We start from the raw sequence: 26,986 nt of genomic DNA, 5'->3' as shown, positions 1-26,986 counted from the left end.
AGCTTACCATAATAGGGAAATTTAGAAAGTAAAAATGTAATTGCTACCTATTCTATTAATCTTGCTGACATTCTAATTCACTTACCTTGAAAAATTTAAGCCAGCAGATTTGGAGTCATAAGAATCATGGACTATTTTTAGCAGAGACTTCATATCACTTTTCATTGACTGGGTGATGCGCTGATGAGACTTGAAAAATTAGCCAAATTCCCATCATTGTGTTTTATCATCCTGATGGGAGCAATGCTGTTGAATTTCAAGAGGTTAGCACAATCAATACAATGAAGTTACAGCAAAAGGGGAGATGTCTCTATTATTGAGGTTTTATCAAAGTATTAAATGTTTGGATTGATTTTTTTTTTTTAAATTGCACATACATACCTCTGGAGTGTCTAATAGTCAAAAATAGGTTGAGTATGATGAGGATAAATAGCTAATACATGTGCGACCTAATACCTAGGTGATGGGTTGATAGGTGCAGCCAACTACCAGGGCACATGTTTATGTATGTACCAAATCTACATGTCCTGCACATGTATCCTGGAACTTAAAATAAAATAAAATATTTTAAAAATAGGTTGAGTATGAATGAGAGGGAAAAGAGAAGTGAGCCAGTTCATCATTATAGGCTAAAGATTATAGTGAAATCAGATCACATCTTACATTTCACATTATTTTTTCTGTACTTAGATATTAAGCCCTCATTTCATTTCACAAACTCCCCACCAATGATCTAACCCAGCCAGATTCTGTCCCTGCATGAGCAGCCCCAGCTACCTCAGCCCCATCTGTCTCCACCTCCCACCCTAGTCCATTCCCTTGGCCTCCTCCATCTTTCTCATGCCCATCATGCATGCTCTATCCTTAGGTCTTTGGTGCAGAGAGGTCTACTCTGCCTGAAATGCTCTATATAGATATGCTTGTGGCTGACTTTCTGATTCCTTTCAGGTCCCTAAACAAATACCATTTCTCAGAGGCATTGTGTCTGACCACGACATCTAAGATAGCACCACCTCTGCTATCACTATCTGCTTATCATATGTTGCCTGTATCTCCACCGGCAACATTTCATCTTCATTTATTTAATTGTTGTTTTCTGTCTTCATGTTAATGCACTACACCATATGCTCTATGACAGCGGGGTCTTTGTTTTGTTCATTGCAACATCAACAGCACCTAAATCAGTTCCTGACACTTAATGGATGCTTCATAAATAATTGAGAGATAATCAATGAATTTTCTTCACGAGAAGATAATTTCTTTTGATTTAATCATATCTATTTAAAACTCCTTCTGTAGAAGACATGCACAGATGGGGGGAACATATTGAAGAACACATTCTTATTGGGGACCCCTCTACACTATGAGAAGATAATTTTGAAAGGCAACAGTGAAATAGATAAAGTCCCTTTCTTCCTAGGGCTTACAAAATTTGTTTTGTGTGAAAGGTAGACTTCAATTTAAACTTTCCATTATGGTAATGTTACACATATTCTAGTTCATTAGTACAGTACATATGCTCATATTAGGCTTAAAGAGACCAAGAAAGAGAATAAAAAACAAAAAAGAATATATATATATATAAATTCCTTAATTTGTTAACAGCATGAAATTATATATTTATCAAAAGAGTATGCTCCTCCATCACAGAGGCAGTGTTTAATAAGGAATAGAATATGTTAATATTTTGCTCTTAAAGATTACTAGTATACTAGTCACTCTCTCAGATAGACACAGGTAATAGCCTGTTACTGAACTTTAGGATATTAGATTTCTTTTTCCTCATTAAAATTTTTCTCTCTCTAGTTACTTAGCTTGTCAATTGGACTGAGAGAGACAAAAATTTTTAAAGGATACAAAAATTTTCCTTGATCTGATCTAGAACTAGAAATACCATTTGACCCAGCCATCCCATTACTGGGTATATGCCCAAAGGATTATAAGTCATGCTGCTATAAAGACACATGCACACGTACATTTATTGTGGCACTATTCACAATAGCAAAGACTTGGAACCAACCCAAATGTCCATCAATGATAGACTTGGTTGAGAAAATGTGGCACATATACACCATGGAATACTATGCAGCCATAAAAAAGAATGAGTTCATGTCCTTTGTAGGGATGTGGATGAAGCTGGAAACCATCATTCTGAGCAAACTATTGCAAGGACAAAAATCCAAATGCCACATGTTCTCACTCATAGGTGGGAACTGAACAATGACAGCAACTGGACACAGGAAGGGAAACATCACACAGTGGGGCCTGTCATGGGGTGGGGATACGCGGTAGGGATAGCATTAGGAGCTATACCTACTGTAAATGACGAGTAATGGGTGCAGCACACCAACATGGCACATGTATACATATGTAACAAACCTGCACACTGTGCACACGTTCCCTAGAAGTTAAAGTATAATAACAATTAAAAAAAATTTTCCTTGATCTACAAAAATAAACACATGAAACACTATTTTTTTTTTTTAAATCCAAGACTCTCAAGGGAATACTCCTCATAACAAACTGTACCTGCCAGAAGTTTTGTAACTAAGCAAGAGTCACATGGCCTGTGGCCAGCTGGATAATTGCAAAGTACTTAAGGACAAATCGTTCCCTTGTGTCTTTGTAAGGACTCTATAACTCGTTCCTTAAAGACTCCAAAGGCATTATGCAAATTTAAATACACTTCTACTTCCCACTTACAAAGAGCATACAAGGAATGCCATATATGAATTATTGTTTGAGGCTAGAAGATAGCACAATTTAGGTTATTGTTTCTACGCATTTGTTAGTCACAAAATTTCAGGCTCTGTGATAGTGGTGAAAAGTAGAAAAAATGTGTTATTTAAATATTTATCTTTTCCATCATATGTTTTCTTTTAGATAAATAAAAAGAAGTCTATCTTTACATATTGTAACTACCTATATGTGTGAATTTTTAAATATAATATTTCATGGTATTTTTGGTGCCTCTCTTTTTGTAGGATACCATTGATTCATTACTCTTAGAGTTTTCTTTTCTATTATAATTGTAAAAAAGCTAAAGTTCTGAACATGATCATCTTTTTTTCAAATTCCTACATCCATAATTCATATACAAAGTTCCCCTTAATAGTCTTCTAGTTGGTCATATTGATCTTTTTTGCCCCCTTGCCTGAATTTTCCTTAAACAGCAATGATCTATCTATAGACATCACTCTAAACATGTTGCTGCTCTTTTGTTTTTAACAAGGTAACATGTACAAGGTGGCTACCTTCACAAATGATGCCCCTTACCCCACACAATGCATACATTGTGATGTAAAAATTGTGACAGAGGAAGAAAGGTTGTATATGTGGATTTGGGGAATCTGCCTGAGTGTCCCCATATTCCATTTCTTTTCTGTTACTCCCTTTAATAAATACACACATTTATTTCCTGGTAGGCCCATCTCCACTAGTATTCTTTTCTTTGTCCATACAAATGTACATTTCTCTTTGTGCCTTATGGATAAACTCCAAATTCCTGGCACATAATGTTTCTTCTATTCAAAACCTTGCTAAAAATTAATCTCTGTGACACTTTCTAAGGCTTCTCTTCGATCATGCCTTCATTCCTTCAAAATGAATGCAACTCTCTCCATATGCAGTTGTAATTAGCTTTGTACATTATGTTTCTTGGCTTCTTGTGAATGGCTAATGAGTACCTCTCTCTTTTTCTCTGTGAAATTTATAAATTTAAATTGCTAAGGAGATCTGAGGGTGGAGGGGAAGGGGGTCTCTCTCTGAGATCAGAAATTGTTTTGTGAAAAAGCAGCTTTTGAGAGATGTAGAGGTATGGGTAGTATAACTAATGTAGAGGAATGGTTGGTATACCTGATAGCTATGTCACTTTAAGAAGTAGGCAATGATATAAAGGTGAACTTACATAGATTACTTCACTTTCATGGGCATTTTAGTTTTCTAGTTTATAAAATGTAAAACAGAAACAGCAGGTTAAGTAAATAAATGAAACTGGGTGGGCCCAAGAATTGCTTGGTTTCTTGGTCATTTTGCACTTTGGCACTCGATAGACAAAGGGTATATGGTACATTTATTTTCCCTCTTTACTATAATGAAACAACACAAGTGCCGTAATATGTGGCCACGGACACTTGGGACTCAATATGTGGAAAGCAAATGCGCTGTTTAAAGGAGACCACTGCAACTTAGCTCTATCTGTTGTTGTCATGTCAGAATGGGAGCACAATACTGACAGATTTGAGTTTTCAGACGAAGTAAGAAGATTTCTGTATGAGATCTCCTGACTTCTAAATGTGAATTCTAGCAAAACCCAAACCCCAACCATGTGGACTGAACTAAACACAACGAAGCCATATCCGGCCCACAGATTGCTGTGATATATATCCTGAAGATCCTTTCTGTGCCAGAGAACTATGATTTTAAATTCCTTGATAACAGAAACTGTGTCTAGTCTTTTCTCTTCAACTATATCAACAAAGCATTTTAACTGGAGATCAACAACTGATCATCAGAGATTTTTATCACATCAAAACTTTCATTGGATTGAAGTTTTGTAGGAAAATTTGACCTACAGAGGTATTTTCAGTGGACAGAGAGCATTGATAATTCTGAGGACAACTATTTGTAAGAAAAGGCTCAAATGCTGAACTGTGCAACATAGAAAAGATTTAATAGCATGCAAAGAGAATAGATTGAAGTAGCTGGAGAGAATGGGATCATGTCTGGGAGTACAGGACGATGAGTAATCAAGAAGGGAGTTATTCATAATAGTCAACTCTGCTGACTGGCCTTTTGAAGGAAAAAAATAAAAAAATGATTAGTATAGGGAAGAAGCAATTTGATTTGGCTGAGAGGAGGTTATTGGAAACCTTGGAAATGGTGGCTTTTTTCAGTAGTTGGGATGGAAGCCAGACTGGAGAAGGTTAAAGGGATGAGAGGTGAGAAACTGGGAGATCCAGAGTTATGCTGCTTTTCCAGGAGATTGGACACAAAGAAAGAAGGGCTGGGATGAGAGTGGAGGAATCCATCTGTTTTAGTGAAGATGGTGTGCTGGATATGGGGAACACCTGTGCATGCTTGAAGCTGGATGGTGATACATCCTCTTCATTGTCCTTGGTATCTTGGAAAGTAAGTGATTATCTCCTTTTGACTTGGCCTATCTTGCATATGCAAATCCCTCTATGGTGTGTGAATAAACAAACTATTTTGATATTTTTTGGGTGGGATGATTAATAAAGTTATGACTCATTATTTGTGTATATTCAGAAGTTCAGTACCATCGCTAACTCACAAGTTACAGAATATACACTCTCTCTCCTGTGTTTGAAAATCACTCTAGTCTGTAAGTATCTCCAGATCCCTGGAATGAATCCGTAAAGGCAGGTTATGCTTCAATAAAGTTACTGTGGCGTCAGTCTGAGCCAAGAGTGTTCTGTGAGTATTTTTGCTGATTGTTCAGAACTGATCTCTGCCTGTTTACCTACAACTCTTCTACTGAGCTCAGTGTCTATCTTCTTCCTGGGGCCACCATTACTGGAGTGGAACCATATGCTTCTGCCCTGGAGACTGCAGCATTATATTAGGTTGCCAAGAGCTAAGGAAGAGCTCATGTCTCCAGGTGTCTTACAGCCATTTCCTTTTATCCCTATTGAATGTTATGGCACACTTCCATGTTCACAAATTTAAATATTTAAATAAAATAACAATAGGCCCTGCTGGCCTATTGTTTGCAGAAAATTAAACATAACTCCTCATTGGGAAGTATATAAATAAATATAAATAAATAGAAAATAAATAGAAATCGATCTATTTGTTGAAATTTTCTCAAAAACAAAGGTCATTTAGAGGAAGGAGACTAGTGGCTTTATTTAAAAATGGTGATTTTGGATGAAATGATTGATTTTTTTGTTTACAGTACACTATCAGGTTATGTAACATAGTGACATAATTTTGTTTACGTTAAAGATAGCAAAATAAGATGGTGTAAAATGTGGATCCCCCGACTTCACCATTTATTTATTTCAAATGTTCTTCTACTCTGGTAAAGCTATTAAAATAGGTGACTGTGATAATCCATCAAACAAACATTTATTTAACACACACTGTGGATTTTGCCTTAGTGGCAAAGGTAAACAATTTGCACATTTACTTGTATCTAGTAGGGGATGTGAGCAATTAAGCAACTGCAATAGAGTGCAGCAAGTGCCATGATGGGGGAATATAAAATACTATGAAAGCACAGAGTAGGCAAGCACCTGACCCAGTGGGACAGAGGCTTCTCAGAGGTAATGACCTTTGGAATGAGACCTGGTGGAGGTGTAGAAGGTAGCCAAACAAATGTGGTTCTGAAAAGAGGGGAAAACAGGTGAGACTGTGCAGAGGTCAGTCAGAACACAGCAAGTTAGAAAAATGCAGAGAACATTTGTTATCTCTCGTTCGTGCAACATATTAAGCACCTATTTTGTGGCAGGCACTGTGCTAGGCACTGGAAATTATAAAACGCAAAGGTGACTGTTTCATGATGTTTACTATGTAGTCAGGAAGCTGACACACTAAATAATTGCAGGATGGTATATAAGCACTACAATAGAGACATGTTCTAAGGACACAGTGGAAAAAAGGAGGAAAAGCCAATTATGTTTGGAGGTATGAAGGAAGGCTGGAGATTTATTTTGCAACAACTCAAGTAAAAGAGGTCCTTTATTTTGTTTAGGGGCTTAATTTATAAATTGACCTTGTCCTACCAAGCTAACATGTTTGCTTTGAAGCAGGTTTTGGGATAAGAAACCTAAAATAAATGAGAAGAATGATTTTATTTGAGACAACGAAAAATGTGTCGTTTCTACAATGAGGAAAAATGATTCACTAACTCCCAGGTTGCAGGAGAGATACCCCAAAGACCACCTACTTCCACTATATATTGCTGTATGTGAACCCAATATACACAGTCTCCTCAAGTAGGGGATTGAAGTACTCAGTCAACTCAATCATTGTATATTAATATAAGCTAATATCTTGGAATAACATGTTGCTACGTGTTCTGTTCGTGTAACTCAGCTTCTAAAGACCTGATCATATCTGGTGTCAACGCAATGGAGTGGATTTAGAAGATTAAAATAAAAAGCTGGATTTAGAGTAACTGAAAAAACTCCAGGCACTTTAAACATATGACATAAGTGTGGATTATATATGACTTGTTATTAATTCTTAGAAAAATAATATTTAAAAAAGCAAAATTATTCTAAAGGAAGGACTCATGATAGGAGTATTTTTTTTTTTTTTTTTTTTTTTTTAGAAACAGGGCACTCTGTCATCCAGGCTGGAGTCAGTGGCATGATTACAACTCACTACCTCCTCTAACTCCTGGGCTCCAGCAATTCTCCTGCCTCAGCCTCCTGAGTAGCTGGAACTATAGGCACACACCACTTCACCTAGCTAATTTTTATTTATTTATTAATTTTTTTGTAGAGATGGGGTCTTGCTGTGTTGCCCATGCTGGTCTAAAGCAATCCTCCCACCTCATCCTCCCAAAGTGCCGGGGTTACAGGCATGAGCCACTGCCTAGCCAGATTTGGGTATTTTTAAAAGATAGCTATAAATGAATGTGGCAGGAGTTCTTTAAAATAATGAACCTTGAGGGCTTAAGAAACGACAGTAATTAGTGGGTATGAGGCCCACCAAGGTCCAATGAGTTGAAGTGAACTGCTCAGAGTTTATACCCACAGAGAGAGCCCGACCTGTTCACCTGTTCTTGTTCTTGCCAGTGCTTGCTCTCTGTCCATCCACGCCTCAGAATGACTGACTTATCTTGACGGCCAAAACCACCACTCTCAAAATGCCCTGGCAGATTAAAGAGGTACAGTTATGGGGATGTCTGTTGACCTTTTCTTAAATTCTGTGAGAGAAACAATAAAACATCAATACCTGGTCATTTGATTAACATCCATGCAATTTTACGTGGTTCTTGTTGTTCTATTTGACATTGAAATGTATCATCTGCTTTACTTTTTAATTTACTTGCTAATAAGATACAGTTTTCCACATGAAAAGTTAATAATTATATTTATTATCTAAAACAAAAATGTAAATTAAAAATCTTGTGTACTATGTGAATTATAAATACCATGAAAGGGCAATAAAATAATAGCGTATAGAAAGGTAATATTGAAAATGAAGCATGTGTTTCATCTGTAGAACTAACACAAAATCAGAAAAGAGTCAATTGTTTATATAACAGTAAAAAAAATCAACTAATATATTAGGGAAGGCTCAACCATTTAGAGAATGAAACATCTTATGTGTGACTCACTTGATATCTTCTTAAACAAGGTGGTCATCTCTAACCTGGATGAACTGTTTAACAAGGAGAATGTTTGACACAAGAACCTACCTAATTTTCCGCAGCTCAATTCCATACTGATGAGATTTCAAACAACAGGACTGGTTTGGGACTACATGATTAGGAGTCTAGAATATGTCTGTCAGATTTGTCCTTGATGCTCAAATTAGGCAAGATATCAAAAGATAGAAATAAAAGTAACGTAGTTTTAAACGCAGACAATAAAAATCCCATACAGAAAAGTACGATGCCTTTTGTAATGTAAATAAGGGATTGGACTCAGTGCGAGAAATGGAGGAAAAGAGCAGGAAAAGTCTGTTACAAGCTGAATATGGGTCAGTAATTCACTGCCATTGTTTAAAAAAATCTGCATCATGATGAGTGTGGCTTATATTATTTCTATGTTGGGAATGGCCAAGGTACTTTAAGAACTAAAAGGTAAAACTAAAGAATGTTAAAAAATAATACAAATAATAGGAAAGAAAGGAAAAGAAAGCCGTAGATGAGTACAGATTTAAAACATTTCAAAAGATGAGCTGAAAACTGACTTGTATAGACACTTTTAAGAATGGGAAAAGATTTTTAAGTGAGAGGGATGTTGATCATTTCTGCTTTATATTGAGATGGAAGAAAAATGGGCTTGGTGAAAGCAAAAAGACTTTTTGGTGGACCATCAGTGTGATAGACATTATGAGAGACAAAGAGAATAGTAAAATTACCATCCTGGAAAGCTTCACTAAGATAATGAATGGTCATTTTTCTTTAAGATTTAAGATATTTGCTTGCTTGAAAAATACTTAACAGCTGACTGGAATTGTCTGCCAGCTTTGTGACTCTAATTTGAAGTTTGCCAAAAACTCTTTAAAATATATTACAAATTTTAATTTAAAACAAACAGAGGGAAGAGCTATACAACATTAGTATCTGTGAGACTCCTATTAAGATGCATTAGAAAAAAATTACTTTTGTAATAATTTATTAATTGGCTCAAAATTTCTCTTTATTGCATTTTTCTGGAGATATTTATCTTTCCCTGAACCATTCATTCATCTTGCCTTAGATCTATTTATTTAAGGACAGAGAGGATGCCTTGGGGACTGTTGCAGGATAATGGGCAGATGGGCTGACTTCTTGCTTATTAGTAAGCTGAGATGATTTGACTCTAAACTTCTTCCTAAGGGATAGAGGCACTTAAAATGAGGTTTACTCAATCATGGAAGTATAATTGAAGTAAAGATATTATTTCATCTCCCTCCCTCCCACCCCATTTCTATTTTTTTTGGTATTCTTGTTTGACTTGATGACTTAGTGTTATCACTGATGAAACCTTAAGTAGACCAGTGGTTTGTTCTTTTGTTCTTTTGTTATCAGGATGGGACAGATGTAACTGCAGGGTTCAGCAGGAGGTAGCTAGGAGAAGCTTCTCATTAAACAAGAATTGAGAAATCCCATCTGAACACCCCTTCTCCTATTATTTAGTAAATGGAGAACACACGATGAATAAAACAGAGAAATTCTTAATATCAAATGCAAGGGTATGCAAAACCTGCAGGAAACTCTATGTGTGCTTTTCTTCTTTCTTTCCGTCTTTTTCCTTTCTAAAACAAGACATTTGTATTCACTCAAGTTAATCATAGTGTGTTTTGAGGTAATCATAATTAGATGTCATTACTGTGCGGTCAAGTTATACCTTAATCGATGAGCCCAATTGAGTACTTTAGACATAAAGAACTTCTCAAACCCAAACATCCCCAAAATCCTTGACAGGAATGCTAATGCTAGCACAAATGAACCAAAGCATTATTTTGACTCTAATGAACAGTTCTACTTACTGTACCACTCTAAGGCTGTACACACTGTTTGAAAAATATATGCAACTTAAATCATAAGCCTGTTTGTTTTTTGAGGAAGAAAGAGATATAGAATGTTTTGGATTCATGTCTTCTTTTGTTGATCTAATTTTTGAATTGGTTTCTAATATAGAAAAGCTGTTGTTAGATGGCCTTGTCCCACACCTGGGGCACGAACTGTGTAGAGAGTCAAGGAAGGGCATGGGTTAAAAATACAGAATGTGAGGCAGTGGATACTGTCTTGCCTCTGAGTCCTTTTCCAGTGCCGGGTGTTCTTCATTCCCACCTTCACCCTTTTAACTGTTATTACAGGGGGATTCCATGCTGAGAGTGTAAACCCTTAAACTTCTGAGTCTGATACTGTTGGTGTAGGGACTCTGGAAACAGAGTCTCAGGAATGATTATATGGTCCTCAAATCTTTCACTTAGCAATGAGTAAGGCTGTAACATGACTTTGAGGTATTGCCCAAAAGCAGCTACTTCTGTTATTCTAAGTCAGTGATACCAGTGAAAGATTTAAAAATCAGTTTAGGGAGGCCGGGCGCGGTGGCTCAAGCCTGTAATCCCAGCACTTTGGGAGGCTGAGACAGGCGGATCATGAGGTCAGCAGATCGAGACCATCCTGGCTAACACAGTGAAACCCCATCTCTACTAAAAAAAAAAAAAATACAAAAAACTAGCCGGGCAAGGTGGCGGGCCCTGTAGTCCCAGCTACTCGGGAGGCTGAGGCAGGAGAATGGCGTGAACCCGGGAGGCGGAGCTTGCAGTGAGCCAAGATCCGGCCACTGCACTCCAGCCTGGGCAACAGAGTGAGACTCTGTCTCAAAAAAAAAAAAAAAAAAAAAAAAAAATCACTTTAGAGAGAAGGAAAGTACTCTTTTACAATTAAATGACTTGTATTTTTTAAATTTATTATTCAAAGAGACAGTCACCCTGTAGTGTTTTCCCCCTGATAGGATAAGGCTCCTAGGCTGAGTTAGAATACTCACTCAAGTGCTTGTAGATAAATCTTTTCTGAAAATATCTGCTATCAAGCTTTTAGATGAAACATTCTTCTACCCAGGAAAACAGAGTTTTTCTAGAGAAATCCAATTTTAGAGTGAGCTTTAGAAGCTCCAGCTGACATTCGCTATATCATAAAATAGCTTCCAGTATCAGGAAAAGCATGTGCGTCCATGTGGAATCACAAGCACTACTCCATTTGTCCACATTCGGCCGTTTAAGTTGGATTACACTTGAGAAAAATTAAATGGTCTCTCTCCTGTATTTGCAAAACTACATATTATTTGGCCTTAGGAACTTGATAAATAGGGATCCAAGGAATACCATGTTGCCACCAGTGTAGCATAGGATAACATCTCTATTTCGTATTACATGAGGACAGAATGGCTGAGTGTGTACCAGGACAACAACCTCAGAAGTTTTAACTGTAGGGTAACCTTCTTATTTTAGAAATTAAGACACTGAAATGCAGGAAAATGGTTATAATCCAATTAGTGGTTGATCCAGGAATGGGATTCTTATGTTCTATTTCTCCAATAAAGCAGAGAAAAAAGCTGGAAGTCTGTAATGGCACGATAGGGGAAAAGCGCTCTCTAGGGAATTAAATCTAGGAAACCCAGAAATACTCAAAACCAAACCAAACTCCTCACACATCAAATGCTAAGTTCGTGTTATTATCACATGCCTAGTTATAGTTTTGGAGAAAAGAGATTTCTTTCTCTTATAATAGTTACAATTTGAGAAAGAAGTGTATGTGTGTGTGTGTGTGTGTGTGTGTGTGTATAAAGTATCTAAACTGCAAGTTGCTCAGATGGAATTTGTCACTTTTATTACTGCCCTTATCCAATATTATAAAGAATCCCATCCATGTATGCGACTCCTTATGATAAAAAACAAATGGATAGTTTCTATTTAACTGATCTAACTGCCCCTTTGTTACTAGCAGTTGACCCCCATATTGACAACCTCCAGCAATCACCTGCCTTGCTTCTCTCCTTCTACATTGTCTCACTCCTACACCATAGATGCCTGGCTCTCTGAATTATAGGTAGAGCTGTCTTAACTATCTTGAACAATGTGTCTTGGCTTGCTGGCTGAGCCTCCACTGCCAGCCAGGTTTCCAGACCCAGTGTGTAGATCTGCTCTTTTCCTGCTTGCTTCATTTTTCTGTATGTTGCCATGCCCAGTTAGCTAATGGAATAGAATGAGTAATTTGCTGGGAATTACCTAAAAAGTTCAAGAGGAAGAAGCTTTGACTCCCGGGAAGACCTGGGTTAAATATTGGAAAAGGAATACCTTGAAGATAGTTTGAGATAGGAACCTTGATAGGAACATCTTAAGGATGGTAATTATGTCAAGAGGGGAAATCAAGATAACTTTTTACTGGGTCATGAGTGTTCCTTAGATTGTCAAAAAAGAGAAATCTGCTGTTTGTTTGTATTTTTATTTAGCTTATAACCTGATGTAGTTTTTCAATTAAACTAATAATCTAGTAATCTTGATTTATCTGCAGTCTATTCAATTGATCAAGAAATACACACTGTCTGCTTTGTGACTAGCATTACTGGAAAGAAAATATTCATGAGAAAAGACTGCAGCCAATATAAAGAAACCTCCTGGGGGTGGTTTTAACTGTCCTAGAGAGTACCTTTTTATGCATGTCCTTGAGGGCAAGAATCATGTCTAAATTATCTTTTTATCTGTAGAAAGGAGAAGAGAAGCTGGCGCTTAGCAGGTGCATGATAATGTTTGCTGAAGAAATATTGACAATCTTTCTGGGAAAATGTAGAGAATGAGTAAATTACCTGATTCTTTTCCACTTAATGACATCCTTCTCTTTTCTCCACTTCCTGGCTTAGGCTACCATGATGGGGAAATGCAGTTTGGTAATGCTACTGGAGTATGAAATTCATTTTCCTATGGAAGAAATGTTTAAAACAACAGTTTAGACATTATTAAATAGATATAATAATTATTATTCATTAAGTGTAGTTAATAATGATTAGATATAATTGAAAACTGTTTTACAGAGAACAAATGTTTTTGTTGGCTATCTAGGAACTCAAGCCATATATAATAAAATTTCTAGGAACAAACTTTGTGTTCAAACCTTGAGAACCTCATTGTTTTTCTAAGTTGGGTTGACATCTACCTTCCTTTTTTTAACTTTTTTTCTTAAAAAATAGGCTTTTCTACTATTCTAGATGTTATGAGTCTGTGGAAGAAATAACAGATACCAAGCGTGGCTTTCACTCAGAATAAAATGAATCTGTATCAAAAGGTACTTTTTTTTTTTTTTTTGGGTGTGTGCTGCAGGTGGGTTGGGAAGGGAGTGTTCTGGATTTATCCAGTTGGAAAGAAAATACAGATGCATATTAAGCAGTTAGTGAGAACTAGCTTGTGTGATTAATATAGACAGGAAGTGGCATAGTGATCAAAAGAGAAGGAAAGTTTTATGTAGTTTGTCATTTTTAGAAAAAGCTTCATGGTCAGTTTGGGATTTGAGGTGGGTAGGTTTTAGGGAGATGAAAGAAAATAAAATAGGTATTTTTTTTGTTTGTTTGTTTGTTTTTGAGATGGAATCTTGCTGTGTCTCCCAGGCTGGAGTGCAGTGGCATGATCTCAGCCTCCCGGGTTCACGCCATTCTCCTGCCTCAGCCTCCCGAGTAGCTGGGACTACAGGCGCCCGCCACCATACCCAGCTAATTTTTTGTATTTTAAGTAGAGACAGGGTTTCACCATGTTAGCCAGGATGGTCTCGATCTCCTGACCTCGTGATCCACCTGCCTCGGCCTCCCAAAGTGCTGGGATTACAGGCATGAACCACCATGCCCGGCCAAAATAGGTATTTTTTTAATCTGGAAATTTTTCACCAGCCCAGGAAAATATGATTTGATGCTCCTCTTAGAAGTTCTCGTAACTCATCCTTAATAAAAATTTGATCATATTGTATTTTGATTTATCCATCTCCTTTTATAGATATTTGAGTAAAATGCTTGAAGGCAGGAATGTGTAGATGCATTTGGGCAATAGTTGGAAATGTTTCACCTTTATTCTGAAGATACTGAAGACTAAAAACTTTTTTTATGAAGAATAAAAATACAACTGTCTGGAAATAAGATTGGAGGAGAAAACATGAAGACAGGGAGATAGTAAATCCTGTTGATTAAAATAATTCAGATAGAAGATAAAAAGGGGTGGAGCAATAGAGAATGGAAGGAATACCTAAGATGTATTCCCAAAGAAAAAACAAAATGTTTTATTTACTGGATGTAAGAAATTGAAAAGAGGAAAGGGAAAAGTTACTAGAGGTTCAAACATAGATTTTTAAAATTTCTGTCCAAATTAATGGGTAAAATGCCATAGCATTTGTACAACTGCCAAAACTGTTTTGCAGGTCTAAATAATTTGCATAATTACTGTCAGTATTTCTTTGTTCCTTCATTATTTTTCAACTCTATTTGTTGACCTTGAGAAAATTAGGTACCGTAGTCTCATATGTCTTCCAATGTCTGTGTTTTCTAGTGGAAAAAGAAAAGGGAATTGAAAACGAAGACAGCTACATTACATTTTGCCTGATATTGAATCACTGGCCATTTAATCTGCTCCTTAAAACTCTCTTTGAGTCATTTTTTCCACTTTGAAATGTAGCTTCATACATTCAAGGACTTTTAGTAGTTACAAAAAAAAATGTAGAAAATTATCTGAGAGTTTGGATGCCACATCCAGGACTTGAAACAAACAAAAAAGAAAATTATCTAGGAAAAAAATTAGAGAGTAATCACACATTTGAAGAGATACAGAAACTGAGGACCAAGTAAGTTATATGATTTGTTGTGAGTCCTGTTGTCAGTTAAGGACAGCATAGGGCTTAAAATCTGTGTGTGTTGACCTTCAGCCATTGCTTCTGATTGTATACCATAGTGATTTGGGTAAGACTACAGATAATCTTCCAAATGTTTATAATTAAGCTAACTTACATCTTACTACACAGATATGTATGCCTGCAGGAAATTCGAGGGAAAATTCATCTAGTTTTCACTTAAATTTAGACTATGACAAAGGACAAATTCACACTTTGTGCCTCAACTGCAAAATAACCTGTATTTTTTGAAACTTTCTGTTGAGATAATGTTCTGTAGATTTCTTGCATTTCTGTACATCTTGTAAGCAGAGGCACTGACTGTCTTTGTTCTAGATTATTTTTTTCAAAGATGTTGGTATAGCAAGCAGCACAGAGAAGCAAAAGGCTGGCATGCTTACTAGCCAGTATAATAAAGATAAAGGTTCCCTCTGGAGCAAAGTACATACATACTTATTGCCCATGATAAAAGATTCAGGCTTCCTAAACTCAGGGTTTCTCTCTGGTACACAGCCTGCTGAGTGTACTGGCATCTATGTAGCCTGTACACATTACTTTAATTGGGAGAAGGGAAACTGACACAAATATGCTGATGCTAATGTTGCTTGCAGTGGTATATAATAATAACAGCTCTTTGTTTCTGACCTGGGAGTCTCATATCTTCTACCACAATCTATGAGATTGTAGCAAACTAACTTGTTAGCTTGCAAATAGGATAAGATCTCAGTTCCTTCACAGTTCAACACTTTCTAGGCTGACAGATTTATGGGCCCAGGAAATACTCTTATGCTTGGTTAGGCATAAGTAAAATTGAAAATGTTGTAAATCAATGGACTTAACTAAATTTTTACTTAGATTTCTACAGTTTTAATTAGAATAGCTTAAGGTCTAAGTGTGGCATTAATATTCTGGGTCTCAACTGATTAGATTTGTGAAATACTATTATACTTAGTTGCTTTCATCAATTTCAATCTGTGTAGCATTAAATGTATTATTATTGTTGTACTCTAAACGTTTTTGCAAATTAACAGGCTGGCAAAAGTTATTTTTTGACACTTATGCAAGATAAACTGGCAAGCAGATACTATGTAGTAATTTGTATAGTCAATGTGACCAAAATAGAAGGATTGACCATACTTTGGTTCCTAAGTTTTTTTGTGTAGGACTTGATGAAATTTCTTGAGGAGGATTGTTTTTCCTACTTGAATTTGGATACTCTCCAGGTCTGATTATCACCACATTATCAAGGCCCAAGTCACAATTTGTTCTTGGTAGTTAAGCAGATTAAATAATTAAAGTAGATATTTTCTATTCTGGTGTTACTCTAAGCCAGAAACATGAATAAGGCCTAAATAGAAAAGAACAAGGGAATTTATCAGATATGTAGGTTTTGTTAAGGCCCAGCCCAAAAAATATCCAATATTTATGTAAATCAGAAATAAAGACTAAATTCTAGACTGCAGTAGCAGGTTGTTAACAAGTTAATAAACTTTCTTCCAACTCTATTATGTGTTTAATCATTTTCCTAGTATAGAGTTTGAAGCTAACAAAGAATAAATATGCTTGCACTACATGTGTCCCTTTGTAGACATTAGTTCAAATCAGTTCTAAGTTATGATATATTTTTGTTTCATTTTTAAGCTTGTTTTTTAATTATCTTTTTTTGTATAGAATTTAAGGCTGTTAGGAGGTCATATAGATGTTATGTAGAAGAGGAGGGGCCAAGGAGAGTGCAAAGAGAGAGGCTAAAGAGAGAAAGTTCAAAAAAAGCTGCACTGTAGTTTAATATGAAAGAATTCCGGTGAATTGATTAGACAGTGGCTCACATTCAGAAAGCAGGATACATGAAACTCATCTTCGAAGATCAACGAAGACTTTTCTTTGAGAGGAAATAGTAGAGTTTGACCCAGTAATATGTAATCATTTCAGAAATTCATTGATAATTTTTTTTTTTTTTTAATGAATAAAGGGAATGCAGAACACTGCAGTTCTGGCTAGCAGAGTCTGTTCCTTTGGGAAAAGACCCCCTAGTATAGTATGCAAAGTCAGCCTGTCTGCTTTCTCTCTCTCTGGCCTACTTTACTTACTGGCCATCTGTGGCCTAGTACATTTTCCAAGATGGCTCCCCTTCCATATGCTCTACAGCAGTGTGACCTTTCCACCTACCTCTCAACAAGAGGCGGAGTCGATTTCTTCACCCCTTGAACCCGGAAGGGCCCTGTGCCTGCTTTGACCAATAAAATATGGCAGAGCCCTTAATTGGATAGGCACTTGCCATTTCCTGGCCTCTATGAAGCCAACTGTAATAAAAGAATACAACTATATTCAAACCACCATACAGTGAAAACCCAAGCCATGGGGAGAGGCCTTGAAGAATGAAATGCCACATGGAAAGAGAGAGAGCACCAAGCACCAAGAAATCAAGTATGTGAGTAAGGATGCCATGGTAGGAGTAGATCCTCCAGCCTGAGCTGCCCCAGCTGACACTGCATGTAACAGAATGAATCAGCCAGGTGAGTCCTTCCTTAATCCCTGACTCACAAATTTGTGAGAAAAATAATATTAGTTTAAGACAGTAAGTTTGTGAGGTATTTTGTGAGGTAATAGGTAATTAGAATGCCACCATTCCTGACTGGATGGTAGGTAGAAGTTGGAGATTAGAAGTTAGAGAACACTAATAGGTAATACACTCTTTCTGTTGATTTTTTTTTTCCTAAATGGAAGGAATTGTAGTGGTCAGTCATTAATAATTAATTCACAAGAGTGATAAAGATAGCAAACTGACTTCCTTTGCCATCTATTTTTTTTTTTTTTTTTTTTTACTATAGCTATTTATTTAAAGGCTCCTTGAAGCTTTAATGTTCATATTATCATTGGTTTCCACCATTCTTGAGTTTCTCTGGCAAAGGGTAATGTGAAAAACAGGCTCATCTCCAAGTTAATCCTCTTTTGCCTTCTTCTACTTAGATTCTATTATACAAACCCTTGATCTTAACTTGTGGTATTTTGCAGCATTTTGCAAAACCACAATAACAACAAAAAATCGTTTTCTCTTATTCAGCTTTCTACTTGTAATGCCTGAAGCATCTGAAACATTTCTGCCTCGCAGATAATGATTTATGTATCTTTTTCCTCAGAGCACCGAGCAATTGCTGGGCCTATGTGTTTGCTGAGGAGTGGGGGCTCCTGAATTCATTTTAGCCAAAAGACACCCCACTAGAATATATTAACACTGGATTAGGAATAAGAAAACTGAGAATTTAGTTCAAAGTGCCTAACTGTATATGCAACCTTGAGTAGGTAACATAGCCTAGGGGTTCCAATTTTCTTACTTACTAAGAGGTAGGAGCTGGATGCAATGGTTTCTAAGTTACCTTCTAACATTGGGATTCTTTGTGTTCTTGTAAATTTCACCACCACCATGGGTACATATCTTTTAAAATATGATTTACATTTATAATGGACTTAAATATGGAGGCCCTAGGTTATTTGTTGACTTTTTATCAATGGGCCCAGACTTTTTCTTCATTGTTAAAAGAAAAAAATTTGCCGTAACTTATTTTTAAGCTGGTTTAAGATAGAAAATGTTTACAGTAATAAAATTAAGTTGCCCCTGAAAAAATATGTGTTTCAAGGACATGACCTGCCCCAATGTGCTATTTATTTGCATTTACAGGAAAACCCAATTATAACAGCTATTTTCAAGAACTAATATCACTAGAGACTGAATGTATAGTAGAGCAAGCAGATGATAATGCGTCCTAAAAAACTGACCTAGCCGGGAACATGTACATGGTGAGCTCACCCACATTTTGTTATTCTTCTGTGAAATTCTACATTTCATCTAAAATATTGTTGCTGATATTTATGTAAAATAAGACATAATTAATCACTAGGCTAAATTTAGTATTTGTCTCAGGTGAAGTGAGGTGCTAAAATCGTATGTCATGATTTCCAAAAGTTCTCTTTTTAGATTGGACAGGGTAAATTTTGCAACCAAGTTACCTTTGGTAAACCTTATGTCGGACTGGCGTAAAGCGAAAACAAGCAGTCCCTAACCAATTGCTGCTGCTGCTTCTTTAAAATCCATCTCAGTGAAGCCTTGATTGAGCTGGTTGCAATTCAGGAAGGACATGCTCCATATATACATCAGACACAAAGGTCTTTCCTCCCTTAATCATTCACTGAGGGGAGTAGTTGTTTAGTGGACTCGTTTCTCTCTGGTCTCTTACATCTTAAGCAAGAATTTATGGCTCCTTAATTTCAAATCATAGCAGGTAAGATGTAATGCCAGCTTTTAAAGCTCATCCGTGTGAAGATGACCATGGTGTAAAGGCTACTTAGTGAGGTGGCGTGAGTGCTGCGTCCTGTCTTCCCTATGCTAACTAGTTGTGCTAGCTTGAGAGCAGTCCCTAATCGTTTTGGGTCTTGTTCCCTCCTTTGTCAAATGAAATGGATTTCACAAATTTTTCTTTGAGAGCCCTTCCCCATGTGAGACTTTTGTGATGATGAAGTCTCTGTTTGGGCAAGATGCCTTCCCACTGTCCTCTTCTTGTTTCTCACTTCCTCCTAGGACTTGTGAATATAACATTTTTAGTGGTGACAGACTAATGCATTTGTCCACCCCTCATCATCTTCTCTCTCCAGGACTGCTGTTATAGACTTTTAGATACCTCTCATCACATCCATTCTCTGCTTAGTTCCCATCCAGTAACGCTTTATAAGGAATGCTCTTTACAAAAACTTCAGATTTTATCATTTCACTTCTCTCTTTAAACCATTAAATGGCTTTGATGGCTTTTAGGTCTAAATCCTGAATCCTTAACGTGGCCTATTGAGCTCTTTACTCCCTTCATCTCCGGCATCTTCCCATGTCCCCCTCTGTTTTCATTTAAATGTGCTGCAATAAGCACACATGATATACTTTTACCAAGGGACAACTGGTGATATTAGGCTGAGGATGTTGCTGGGTGTGGCTGCTCAAATCTCTCCAGCTCTTCGTGGGAGATGGGCTCGGTCTTGTGGTCATGGAATTCTTCTTGCCTAGGCATAAGACTGGTTCTTCTATCTCCAAACATATTCCCTGAAACTTCAGAGGAAGTATGTTACATAGTTGCAAAATCCGCCCCTTTTTAGCCATATCACCAGTATATAACATCCTAGTTTTAGGAAATATTTTCCATAAGCTAACAGGGCCATCTTACTACATGGTTCACAGGTATATAATTATGATTAGGTATGACACGTCGGTACTGTATTAGTTTAGGCTGCTGTGACAGAATACTATAGACTGGGTAGCTTAAACAACAAACATTTATTTCTCATAGGTTTGAGGACTGGAAAGTCCAAGATCAAAGTGCAGGCAGAGTCAGTGTCTGGTGAGGGCCCAGGCCCACTTTCTGGTTTGTAGATGACTGTCTTCTCATTGCATCTTCACATGGCTGAGAAACAAATAATCTTTCTTCTGTTTCTGCTTGAGGGCACTAATCTCATTCATGAACAGTCCACCCTTATGACCTAATTACCTCCTCTGATAGTTAATTTTATGTGTCAGCTTGACTGGGTTAAGGAATACCCAGATAGCTGGTAAAACATTATTTCTGAGTGTGTCTGTGAGAATGTTTCTTGGAAGAGATAAGCATTTGAATCAGTCCACTGAGTAAAGAAGATTCACTCTCACTGATGTGGGCTAGCACCATCTACTCCACTGAAGGTGCAGATAGAACAAAAAGAGAGATGAAGGATGAATTCTCTGTCTTTTTCAGTTGGGACATCCATCTCTTCCTGCCCTCAGACATCAGACTTTCCAGTTCTAGGCCTTCAGACTCCAAGGTTTACACCAGCCCCTCCACCCTCTCTCTGGTTCTTGGAGTCTCAGGCCTTTGGCCTCAGCCTGAATTACACCACCAGCTTTCTTGGTTCTCCAGTTTGCAGATGTTTTATTGTGGGACTTCTCAGCCTCTGCAGTAGTATGAGCCAATTTCTATAATAAATCCCCTCATCTATTTATATATCCTATTTGTTCTATTTCTCTAGAGAACTCTGACTAATATACTTCCCAAAGGTCTTGTCTCCCAACACCATCACATTGGGGGTTTGAATTTCAACATGTACATTTTGCAGGGATGCAAACATTTGGTCAGTAACAGATACCTACATGGGACACTGATAGTCTATGGATAAGCATGCTTGCTGAAACTTTTAGGCCTAGGATGGAGTCACTACTGCAGGCCTGGCTGGAAGCTACCATTCAACTATGTGGGCCTCATCTCAGTTCTGCCAATGTCATGGTCTTTTCCACCAGAGGGCATTCTCCAGTGCTGTTGTTTTTGCTCAAATGATTCTTTAACTCCCACTTACACCTTCCTTTTCATTTAGATAATTTCTATTTACAGCTCAGATCTTCTCAGTTTACAAGTCACTTTGTCTCAGAGACTTTTCTTTTTCTTTCAGACTAGGTTGGGTGCCCCTGTTTTATGCTTCTGTAATACCCTTATCTCCTACAGAGGCTGTTACTGTATTTCTAGTTCTATGACCATCTCTAGCTTTAGATTGTAAACTCTGTAAGGAAAAAGATTATCTAGTTCATGCCAAAGCCCCAGCAACTAGCATGGGGTCCAGCATGTAATCGTCAGTGATCCTCCAAAAATCTGTTGGATGAATAAAGGAATAAATAAATAGAGAGAAGAAAGACATAGGTGAGAGGAACGAAAGGATCTCAAGGAGGGAGAGGAAGTACTTCTTGCTGATGCTGATGGTGTAACTACTAAGAACTGGGAGAAATAAATAAAAAAGGCCTCTTGCCTGGCCCATGATCCTCACTTTAGCTTCCAAGGAGGTGGAACTACTAAATAGAGTTCTTCCAGGTCTTCTATGGAAAAGAAGAAGTATTGACTAACACTAGGACACACCCTTGGCAATTCAGGGAAGGCACTGGAAGAGAGCAGTCCCCAGGCCCAGAAGTAGATCTAACCCCAACTCTGTGTACATTCCAACAAATACATGGGGCTTTTAAAAAAAAAAGAGGCAGGGTCTCACTATGTTGCCCAGGCTAGTCTTGAATTCCTGGGCTTAAGTGGTCTTCCTGCTTTGCCCTCCCCAAAGCACCGGGATTACAGGCATGAGCCACTGTGCCTGGTTGACCAGGGGTCTTTTTATTGTGAATTTTGGCAAGCTGGAGTTTCTCTTTGTTATCTTTATATTCATATATTTCCCCCACTGATAACAAAAGTATAAAAAAGAAAGAAACAAGAAGAATTCTTAGGGAACCTCAAAAAAGTCATGTGTTTGTTTGTAAGATAGGCAAGCATTCTGTGTTTACATTCTCAGTGAGTCAAGAAGGGAGACCACCAGGGTCAGAGCAATGACTTTTGGCAACAGAAAAGGAAACAAAGGATTTATTGAGGAAAAGTGGAAGGAGGAAAAGGAGAGTAGACAGAAGCTGCTCTGGGATTGTGATTCTATAGATCTGGCAGGCATTCCTTTTTGCTACCCACCCCCAATAAACAATATTTTTCTCCTCATCTCTTCTGATCTCCCTGTAATTCCTTCTGGTTCCCTTTCTTACCAGACTAGTGCCTTCAATACAGGACATAGGATCAATCTTCAATAGCTAAGAATGTTGGTGCACTGGGAGTGTCATTCATATAACAGACATCCTAAAGTGGAAATATAACTATGTATTCCCTTAAAAACATGGGTAGATATGGTTAGTTACCATAGGCTAGCAGTTTTCGTAAAGAACACCATAATCTCAGTGATTAAACTCGCATGAGAAAAAGTTACTTGTGTCCTATGAGGTTTAAAAAAAAAGGGAATAAGAGGTACTCTGCTCCACACAGTAATTCAGGGATTCAGTCTTTCCCAAATCTTTGCTCTTCCACCTTCTAGGTTTTTTTCTGCCTGTGTATTCAGCTAGCAGATGAATAGAGATTACTCATGGGAGGGTTTATTAACTAGGCTTGAATGTGGCATACACTTCCACCTACACTCTACAGGTTAGAACTAAATCTCAAGACTGCAACCAACTATAAGGGAGGATGGAAAATATGACTGTACTAGTTTCTTAGGGTTGCCATAGCAAAGCACTACAAACTGGGTGGCTTAAAATAACAGAACTGTATTCTCTCACAGTTATGCAGACTAGAAGTGCAAAACAATGGAGTCTTCAGGGCTATGTTCCTTCTGAAGGCTCTGGCGAAGGATCCTCCCCTGCCTCTTCCTAGCTTCTAGTGGTTGCTGGCAATCCTTGACATCCCTTGCCTTATAGTTACATCACTCCAATTTCTGCCTCTGTCTTTGCATGGCCATCTTTTCTCTGTGTGTCTCTACATCTATTTTTTTTCTCATCCTATAAGGACACATGGTCATTGGGCTAGCCCACCCTAGTCCATTATGACCTCATCTTAATAGGATTACATCTTTAAAGACCAATTTCCAAATAAGGTCAATTTACAGGTGCTAGATATTAGGGCTTGAACATATCTTTTAGAGGGATACAGTTCAACCCACAACAGTAGTCTAGCTATGTGCCCAAAAGGAAAAGAAAAATGCTTTGGTGTCCCCTATTGGATCTTTGCCAAGTTGTTAAGATTTTCTACAATAAGTGATAGTGAGTGGGAAAGCCTTTTGAGGGCTTTAGAGAACTGAGATTTTTTAACATAGTTTCTGTGAAAAAATGTGTTTGTAACAACAGACAACTCTGACTCACAAATGGAGATAATCTACCTGTAAGACATAAAGGTTTATACTACAGGGAACTTTACCACACTCAAATAATGTTATGAATTTAAATAGTATGTTAGAGCTCTTAATACTATTAACTCTCGTTGTTTAATAAAATAGAATAGGCATATGAAAATTAGAATAATCACCTCTAAAACTCCATGCCTTTAAAATACGCTTAACATAAAACCAATTAAAGACATCTTCATATTTCTACTTGGGTCATTGTCATCTGACAGTGGTTTCTGTTCCCAGCATTTTCCATCTTAGTCTTTGTTCATCTTATACTTTATTAAGTGGCTGCTTTTCATTGAAGCTGGCCATGATTTAATAAAAGAACAACAGCCTTCAAGTCTATTGAACTTAAGCTCTATATCTTATTAACTTTCTTACTTTGGACAAGTCACCAAACCCACTTTCTATTTCAGTTTTCTCACCTGTACTGTGATTGACACTAACCTTCTTGTGTGGTTATGAGAATCCCTTAAAGTCACTTAGTATTTATTGAGCATCTGTCATATGCTGGAACTCTTACAGGTGCTTGTAACATATCTATGAGAACAACAAAGATCTCTGTTCTCATGGAGCTTCCATTCTAGGGGCCAAAAGGGTTTTACGAATTATAAAATGCAAATGTAAGGTATTATCATCATTGCTATCATGTCTGCAGCAACTCCATTTTCTCAAATATCTGTAAAAATCTTACTTAAAATTATTTATAGCTCTCAGATATCAGAAAGTACATAAAGGGAAAGAAAAATCTAAGAAATAAAAAATAATCTTTTAGATGTCTAATTGTAAATAAAAACTCATAGTAAATACTGAAAATGTTTCTTTACTGCATTTAAAAATAGTTCCTAGTCCCCTATTATATGCCATGCACTGCAGTAGGCTTTATGTGGCATGCCAAGATAGATATTAATCCTACCCTCAAGGAGCTTAGAGTCCAGTTAGGGACACGCCCACTGGAAAATGTACTATTAGGATAGGAAGTGAAGAATACTCGGCAGACAGGCACAAGGAAATTGATGGACAGCTTTCAGAAGAGGAAAGATGACTGCCCAGACATAACATCTTGCTGACGCTTTCTTTTCTTTTTTCTTTTTTTTTTTTTAAGATGGAGTCTTGCTCTGTCGCCCAAGCTGGAGTGCAGTGGCATAATCTTGGCTCGCTGCAACCTCTGCCTCCCAGGTTCAAGCGATTCTCCTGCCTCAGCCTCCCGACTAGCTGGGATTACAGGCACTCACCACCACGTTCAGCTAATTTTTGTGTTTTTAGTAGAAATGGGGTTTCACCATGTTTGTCAAGCTGGCCTCGATCTCCTAACCTCGTGATCCACCCACCTCGGCCTCCCAAAGTGCTGGGATTACAGGCATGAGCCACCGCACCCGGCCCTGTTGACATTTTATAGAAAATGTCAGAGAGATATTTAATTTTTTTTTTTTTTTTTTTTTTTTTTTTTTTTTTGAGACGGAGTCTCGCTCTGTCGCCTAGGCTGGAGTGCAGTGGCCGGATCTCAGCTCACTGCAAGCTCCGTCTCCTGGGTTTACGCCATTCTCCTACCTCAGCCTCCCGAGCAGCTGGGACTACAGGCGCCTGCCACCTCGCCCGGCTAGTGTTTTGTATTTTTTAGTAGAGACGGGGTTTCACCGGGTTAGCCAGGATGGTCACGAGAGATATTTAATTGACACAATACTATCAGCACCTGTTTAGCTACTGGCTGGGATTTTTATTTTATACAGAATGTTAGATGTTTACATCTATGTTATACTGTATAGTATTTGGGCAATACTTTGTACAGGAAGTGCATTGTATACAAGTTTAAGTAATATTTCAGAACGACAGTGCTATGGTTTGAATATTTGTGTCCCCTCCTAAATCATGTTGAAACTTAACCCCCATTGTGATGGTGTTGGGGGATTGGGCCGTTAGGAGGTGATTAAGTCATGAGGGTAGAGCCCTCGTGAATGGGATATGTGGCCTTATAAAAGGGCTGAAGGGAAATAGGTAGGCCCTTTTTTGCTTTTCTTTCCTTCTGCCATGTGAGGACAGTGTTCAATATGCCATCGGGAAGCAGAGACCTGGCTCTCACTAGACAGTGAGCCTGCCGGTGCCTTCACCTTGGAACTTCCCAGCCTCAGAACTGTGACAAATAAATTTCTATTATTTATAAATTACCTCATCTCAGGGATTTTGTTATAGCAGCACCAACACACTAAGATACACAAGCAGGCAGCAGGGTAAAGCAGACTGTCAAACTGAGAGGCCAAAATCTGAGAATTTACAACCATGCACTGTATGTTTGAATGTTGACAGAGGAGGCATTGTTACAAAGGCTGTCAGAACATAATCAGAAGTTACTAATTCATAAACTGTTGAAATACGAAGTACATTTGTTTTCAGTTTACATTGCAGAGGTGATGTAAAAGCAATGATTCTATTACTAATTGGGCTACCAAACCCATTGACTGAAAAACATGTTCTGACTTCAATTGACAAAGAAGAACATTAATAGCATCTCTCTCCTATAGATCCAGTTATAATAAAGGTCTTCCATTTTGTTTCTTCTTTTTGTGGTATAATAGTTTCCTCAACATTTTTGCCAAGAAGTTCCCATCTCAGGACCTTTGAACTGCTATTCTCTTTGCCTAGAATATTCTTCCTTCAGATAATTGTTTGGCTTGGTCCCTTCATTCAGACTTCTAAAGAGCATTCCTTAGCACCTTGTGTGCTAAGCACAGTTAACATGTGTCTCTCATCACTCCTTATTCTACTTTTTTTCCCCAGAGCATTTGTCACTATTATTTTTGTTTACCACCTAGTTCCACTGTTAGAATGTAAGCACTATGACTGCAGAAATGTTGCCTGTTTTGTTTATCATGATATGCGCAGTAATTAGGGCAATGTGCCTCTATACTCAGTTCCTGGCACATGATAGTCATTCAATAAATATTTATTGAGTAACTGAATGTGTCCAAGCTGAGGCTGCTCCCAAGGAAGGTCAAGAAAGGGTCATCTAGAGGGATGAGGTGAGGGAATGAGTGAGGTGTTGGGAGAGCAGGTGGTAGGGGAGTAGGAAATGGCATGGGGATTTCAGTGGGGGCTCTGACCACAGTGGGAGTTGGGCTTCTGGAAGCTTCTGTAGAAGCCCTTTGGGGTTTTGTTATTTTTTTTTAAAAAGAGAACCTTTGCCTCTTTGGCCTGGCT

The 26,986-nt window shown here is 37.7% G+C and overlaps 1 protein-coding gene and 1 long non-coding RNA gene across 19 annotated transcripts in view; one reads left to right on the top strand and one right to left on the bottom strand.

The window, feature by feature from the left end:
• ANK2 (ankyrin 2) overlaps positions 1-26,986 on the top strand; it is a 584,559-nt gene that overhangs the window by 213,794 nt on the left and 343,779 nt on the right. The gene's annotated exons all lie outside the window — the stretch shown is intronic.
• On the bottom strand, positions 166-23,274 carry LOC103884576. The gene is made up of 4 exons (XR_004182571.1): positions 23,187-23,274; positions 12,999-13,110; positions 7,748-7,842; positions 166-246 (listed from the first exon to the last, which is right to left on the bottom strand). It is a non-coding gene; the product is annotated as an uncharacterized LOC103884576 (long non-coding RNA).

The sequence above is a fragment of the Papio anubis genome, chromosome 3 (assembly GCF_008728515.1).
Source record: "Papio anubis isolate 15944 chromosome 3, Panubis1.0, whole genome shotgun sequence".
Classification (NCBI taxonomy): Eukaryota; Metazoa; Chordata; class Mammalia; order Primates; family Cercopithecidae; genus Papio; species Papio anubis.
Note: the sequence above shows the minus strand (reverse complement) of the source record. Positions and strands in the feature narration are given on the sequence as shown.